The sequence below is a fragment of the Sarcophilus harrisii genome, chromosome 6 (genome assembly GCF_902635505.1).
Source record: "Sarcophilus harrisii chromosome 6, mSarHar1.11, whole genome shotgun sequence".
Lineage (NCBI taxonomy): Eukaryota > Metazoa > Chordata > Mammalia > Dasyuromorphia > Dasyuridae > Sarcophilus > Sarcophilus harrisii.
Window position 1 is genome coordinate 134609299 of NC_045431.1, and position 6103 is coordinate 134615401.

Sequence of the window (6103 nt, forward strand, 5' to 3'; positions counted from 1 at the left end):
ATTTTAATTAATCTTTTGAACACTATAATAGAGTAGTGGTTATGCACTTGCATTGCTTACAAAAGAGCTATATGGAAGAGAATACCTCCAAAGTACTTAGAGTAGTTGATTTGCCTTTGACTGCACTGGAAGGTGAAGTACTCAGAGTAGTAGGACATGCAGTTATATATTTTAAAAAAGTGTTTCTAGGATACAAAATGAATAAAGTACCATATCTTAGGAAAATAATTCATGGCTGACTGTATTTGCCTGCTTAACTGCCCAGCATGGGCTGCAAAGTAGGTTTTTTAATAGTAAAAACAAAACTTTATAAAATATTTTAATTCCATGTATAATATTCAGTGATTAGATTTGTTTTTGAATCTAGGTAATTGAGACCTTCTGCAGCCATGCAAAGCTGGCTATGTTCATATCAATTAACAAATAATTAATCATAGATGTACAATTGTGGCTCTTTATCCCTTTACATCTTTTTCTCTCCATTAAATCTACCTGGGGGCAGCAATAGTCTTCTAATGTAGTCCCCTGATGGAACACCCATTAAATTCCTATTTAATCATTCAACTAATCCATTGTCTACCAAGCAGACATTGCCACATTACATGGAATAAGAAATATTCAATATGATTCAACAGAGAATCTGTACCCCACAGGATTGATGTTATCCTTTATTTGTGGTTTATCATTATCATAATAATTATGGATTTATAAGCCATTTCATTAATATAAAAAAGTGTGTGAAATGATAGTTAGGTATTAAGTTAGTTTGTACCACAGAAAATGATGACATAATTTGAAAGGGGGAGAAAAAGGAATAAATCAGATAAAATATACAAAGTGTTCATATAATTATGATATTTCTACCTTTTATCCTTCTATCATTGGGTTATCTCAATCCCTAGACTTTCTCTTTCTCTCATCTCTTCCCCTTTACCTCCCACGTCATTCACTTGCTGAAAAAAAAGTAATTTTAAATGATTATGAGAGAAGTTCATTTGCCAATACTGCTTGGAGACAATAAGAATAACTGAGTTTGGGAAGGAATCAGGAAACATTAAAATAGCAATTGGATTTTATAAGATTTAGTTGTAAGTTTTAATTGAGAGTGGCTTGAAGGACCAGAAAAGCATAGGAGGCATTGTGTGTGTGTGGTAGACAATTATTAATGTGTTTATGAATTGAAGGAGCTTACAAACAACAAATTGGAAAGCCAAAAAGGTTTGCCTTAGTTTTCATGAATTCTGATGTTAAATGCTTGCAAGTCTTAGGAGGCAATATCTTTTGAAATAAATCCCTTGTGTGTATAACTTGTCAGTGTTTTAGAAAAAATACAATAAAATCACCATGAAGATAAAGTGTTTTCTATTCTTTGATTTGGTTGCTTTCTATATGATACTGTTTCATTTTAGACTTTATTTTTTAAAATCAGGACCTCTGTTTCTACTGTGGAACCAATGAGAAGAAGTATTTAACCAAATTACTGAACAATTAAAATTGAGCATAGTCTGCAACAGTATTTGGTACACTTACTTTGCGTATTTTTTTAGAAATTGTTATTATAGATGTAAAATAAAATTCAATTCAGGTTACTTTAGGAGAATTATACCATACAAAGTCGTCAGTAGCAATGTGCTTACTGTCTGAAGTGCTTTAATGTTGTAGGGTTTTTTTTTTGAGTTTTTAAAATTTGATTTTGAAAGAATTGATGGATTTGTATAATGTAAATGTGGTATTACACATGTCAATTCAAAAATTTTTAAGAGAAACCAGTTGATTATTAAAACAGACAAAAGTAGATTTTCTTTCTTGATCTTGCATGCATTTTTTTGATGATTGCTCATTGACATATAATTTTTGTTTTGACAAAATAAAACTATATTGCAGTGGGTGTAGAGCAATCTGGTTTACATTTCTTAAAGAAAGACAGTCCTTTTCTGGGTTCTATTTTTCTCATCACAGATTAAATATTTGTACATTAGATTATTATATATTAAGTTGATGACTAAAATTTTGATTTTCTCATTACTCCAAAATACTTATATAATGTGAGAGGTTTCTTCATCATTATTATTGCTGGGGTTTTTTCCTTTCATTTTGAACACCAAGAAAATGCAGAAAATAATTTTGAAGTCTCATGAGTATGTACATTAAAGACAACTTTTTAAAAAGTACACTTAAGCTAATTGAATGGAAAGATTGAAAAAAAAAGTATGGTCCTAGAAGGTGGTATATTCCTGCTAATTGCAGGGCAGAGAAAAACTTCCACTAATGTACCTGGATAGATAAAATCAGAGTGGCAGGATAGTAGTGAGGACTAGGAACATGTTTGTACTTCAACAGGATTATTCAGCAATGTTGTGAATGGATGGAGCCTTCAGATCACATTTCTTTTCCTCTCTGAGCTTTCTGGCTATGTGAAAGGTGTGGCACTGCCACAAAGTGGCACTATGGAGATGATCTTCACCCTTGTCCTATGGGTTTCCAAAAATTCCTTCTTTACCTGTATGATAGCATGACCCTATACTTCTTTCTTTACTTCTTTTCTTTCAACATACTCTTAAATACAGAACAGAGCTTACAGGGAATTAGTATTAAACATTCCCTAAGAGAAAGGAATAGTTCCTTTTATCAGAACCCCTGGCATGAAAGTCATACAATTAATGCTAACGCATATAAAGTCTTTATGCTGACAATAACTGTAATAGAATAATGAAAAAAGAGAGTTGCTAAGTGAACACACCATCCAGGGTTGAAGGCATTCTGCAAAAAGCCGTAGTGGGTCTTTGATCATGGTTAGATGCATAGTGATATCAAACAGTTGGTTCTCATGTAACAGCTAAATGTTGCACATTTTGTTTTTTATTAAATTTGGCAGTTTCACACTGAGATCTGTATTTCTAGTGAATAAAAGATAGCTTCTACATTAGGAAGGGTTCCATTTTCACAACTGCAGGTAAGTTGGAGATTTTTCAGAAATGTGGGCCACAAAAAAATGTACTCCTTTCACAGTGTTCTCCTATTTATGAATTGTGCAGTTATCTATTAAATTTTCTAATAGATATTTGTGTAAGGTGTATGTATGCTTGTACAATTATGAAAAAAACAGTTTTGGAAAACCTTGTATTTATTTTAAAAGAAATCACTTAATGGGGCATGTGCAAAATTGTAAAAAAAAAAAAGAAAAAATAGATTCAATTTGCCCAGTAAAGTTGTTTTTTGTGAAATTTCTGTGTTGTTGAATAAAGGACTTTAGTATTCAAAATATCTCTATTTTTCCATGGACAAACTTTTGTTTGTAGGATTTTCAAGAATGAAAATATTATCCTTGAAAAAGTAGTCTTCATGATAAAGAAGGATATAATTCTACCTTGACTCTTAAGTAGTTGAATGAACATTATGTATGACATTTTGGCAAAAATAAGTCTGTGAAGTTTTGGTTTTATCACTGATATTAAAAAGTTCATACTTCTTACATGTGAAGAATATTTGAGGGAAAAAATCTTTTTATGTTTCTAAATGACAATAATATTGTCCAAAAGTTAGTATTCAAAGAGAAGCCAAAAAGAAACAACTGAAATGAAAACAAAACAACCTACTACCTCATCCCTCATCACAGAAGGAATTAGGGCTGAACCCCATTATTCACTTAAATTGAACATTGAGTGCATTTATAGTATGAATGAAGAATAAAGTTGTTTATATTTGGATATATTGCTAAATGTGGACAATCCTGAATTTTTATCTACAACCATAAAAAAAAACAAACAGAAATTTATCTGATATTAAATTAATTACTATGCTTTCCTATGATTAGAATATTTAGGATCATGAATGTTATAGTGAAAGCCTCGTTTGGCCCTAATCTTGCTATTCCTTGATTCAAATTTCCAATTTTTAGATGCTTCATAAACAATAGGAAGTATAAGGAATAGAACTCGTATACCTTGCAAATACTGTAACTTCAAGCATTTAAAATTATTTTTGAACTATAGAATGCAAGGAGAAAATAATAGCAAATTTGATAATAATAATTTAATTATAACAAAAATAACAATTATTTAATTAATAATAAGAGCAGACTTAAGTTTAGAATAACATTCTTCAGCTTATCCTGTGAGATATATTCCAAGACACACATTGTGGTTATGACTTTGAAAATTGATCCATAATTGGGTCTATACAAATAATTAAATTCCATAACATTTATCTAGGTATGTTTAAAAAAAATCAAAAAGCAAAAACACTCTCATTAACTTTTATATTAAGCAGCAAAAATAAAAAAAATAATTGCTCAGAACTTCATTTTTCTAAGAGATCATTTTATTACTTTAGAATCTTTAAGAATAACTCTATTACATCCCTTATAGCACTCATTAAATAATGACAATTAGTCTTTAGGATTTTGTGAAAAAAAAGAAGTCTTACCTTTGCAAGTTGATGCTGCTGCTTGTCCATGAGTTTTCTACAGTATGTTTATTGGAGGAGATAATTAAGAAAATGCTCTTCTTTCCCATTATTTTAAAAGATTTTTAAATGAAAAAAAGGAGGAATAAGTTGTTTTAAGCATATGACAATCAGTCAACAGGTCTACAAGTATTTAATAGCTTACTTTGTATCAGGTACCATGCTAATCACTGTTAATATATATATTTAAATACCCCAGTTAGTGTATTGTGATTTTTTTTTTATTTTAAGATCCAGCCTAAAAATGTGATCTCAGAATTGGACTTCATGGAAAGCTCCAACAAATAAGCTCAAGGTTTTTATTTGAACCAACATTTTGTGAAATCAAATTATGTTTTGTTACAGTTTTGAAAAATCATAGTCTATATATGGCCCTCCACTTAAAGCAAAAACCTCAGGCCAGTTAACTAGAGTTGGACCGTTGAATACTTGAGTACAATGTTGACCTCCCATCGGAATCCTATGAAATATTCAGTGAAACTCTTAAGGTAAATAATGTAAATTTCTTATTGTATGTTTTCTCTTTTAAGTTAGTTTTTAATGATTTCCTTTGACATTAAATTATTAAATCATCAAAGTTTTAATAATTTCTTTTCCCTTCTGTTAGGACAACTCTTAGAAAACAAGAGTAAAATTGGTCAGGTAGTTTTATATTCATAGAAATGATCCAGTATTTAAAATGGGTAATTGACAGTAGCTAAACAAAACTTTATTACCTCATGGTGGCCCTATTATTGTTTGTTTGCTTGTTTTGTTTTTGAAAAAGTTGGCTCCTTTCTAATAAATGTCATCCAGGGAAATTTCCCTAAAAATGTCTTAAGTAAATTTTTATTTGTTTTCAATTTAATTTAGTTTTGTTTTGAGCACACTGCCTACTTAACTGCTTAGCCTACAGTTGGATATAATTAAGGTTTATTATGAGCAGTTAAGGACCATTCCTAGAAAAAAATACAATATTAATAAGTTAAATGTGTGCACTTTTTTTCTCATGATGTAAAATAAATCCTGAACTCACTATTCCAATGAGATTAAACATGGTGAACATTCCTTTTGAAATGTCTTGGTTTTCCCTATGAGATACTCAGAGAAATTGCATTAACTCTTTTAGATCATTAGAAAGCCATTTAGTAGATGATCACTTTTTTTTTTCAAAGCACAGATACTGTCATTTGATCCTGAGTTCAAGTTTGTGAAGTGTTTGGGTTTCTTACTACTGCAATGTTTGCCTTCAGTTGGCATTGGAGGAAGAGAAGAGAGGACTATTTTGCTAATAATGAGGGACAAATTTTGAACTTTATATTCTTGAAGTTATCTTCTTTTTAATTTTCATGCTTATAAATGATTTGGAAAAGGATAAGTCCATTCACCCTTGTGACTGTCAATTTGCCTATCTTCTTGTATGTATACTAAAGTTAAACATGCATGAATTAAGAAAGGTTTATTTTGGCCACCCAAACAGTACTTCCTTGGCAGGCATAGAACTTTTGCAACACGTCAACAAGTGTTTTAAAACATCTTTTTTTACATCCTAATCCAGAAGATTTTAACTTCCATGAAATATTTTTTTAATGATATTTTGATAATGAAATAAAAATACTTTATTTCATTTATAATCTCCCCTTTTAAACCTTTTAAGAAG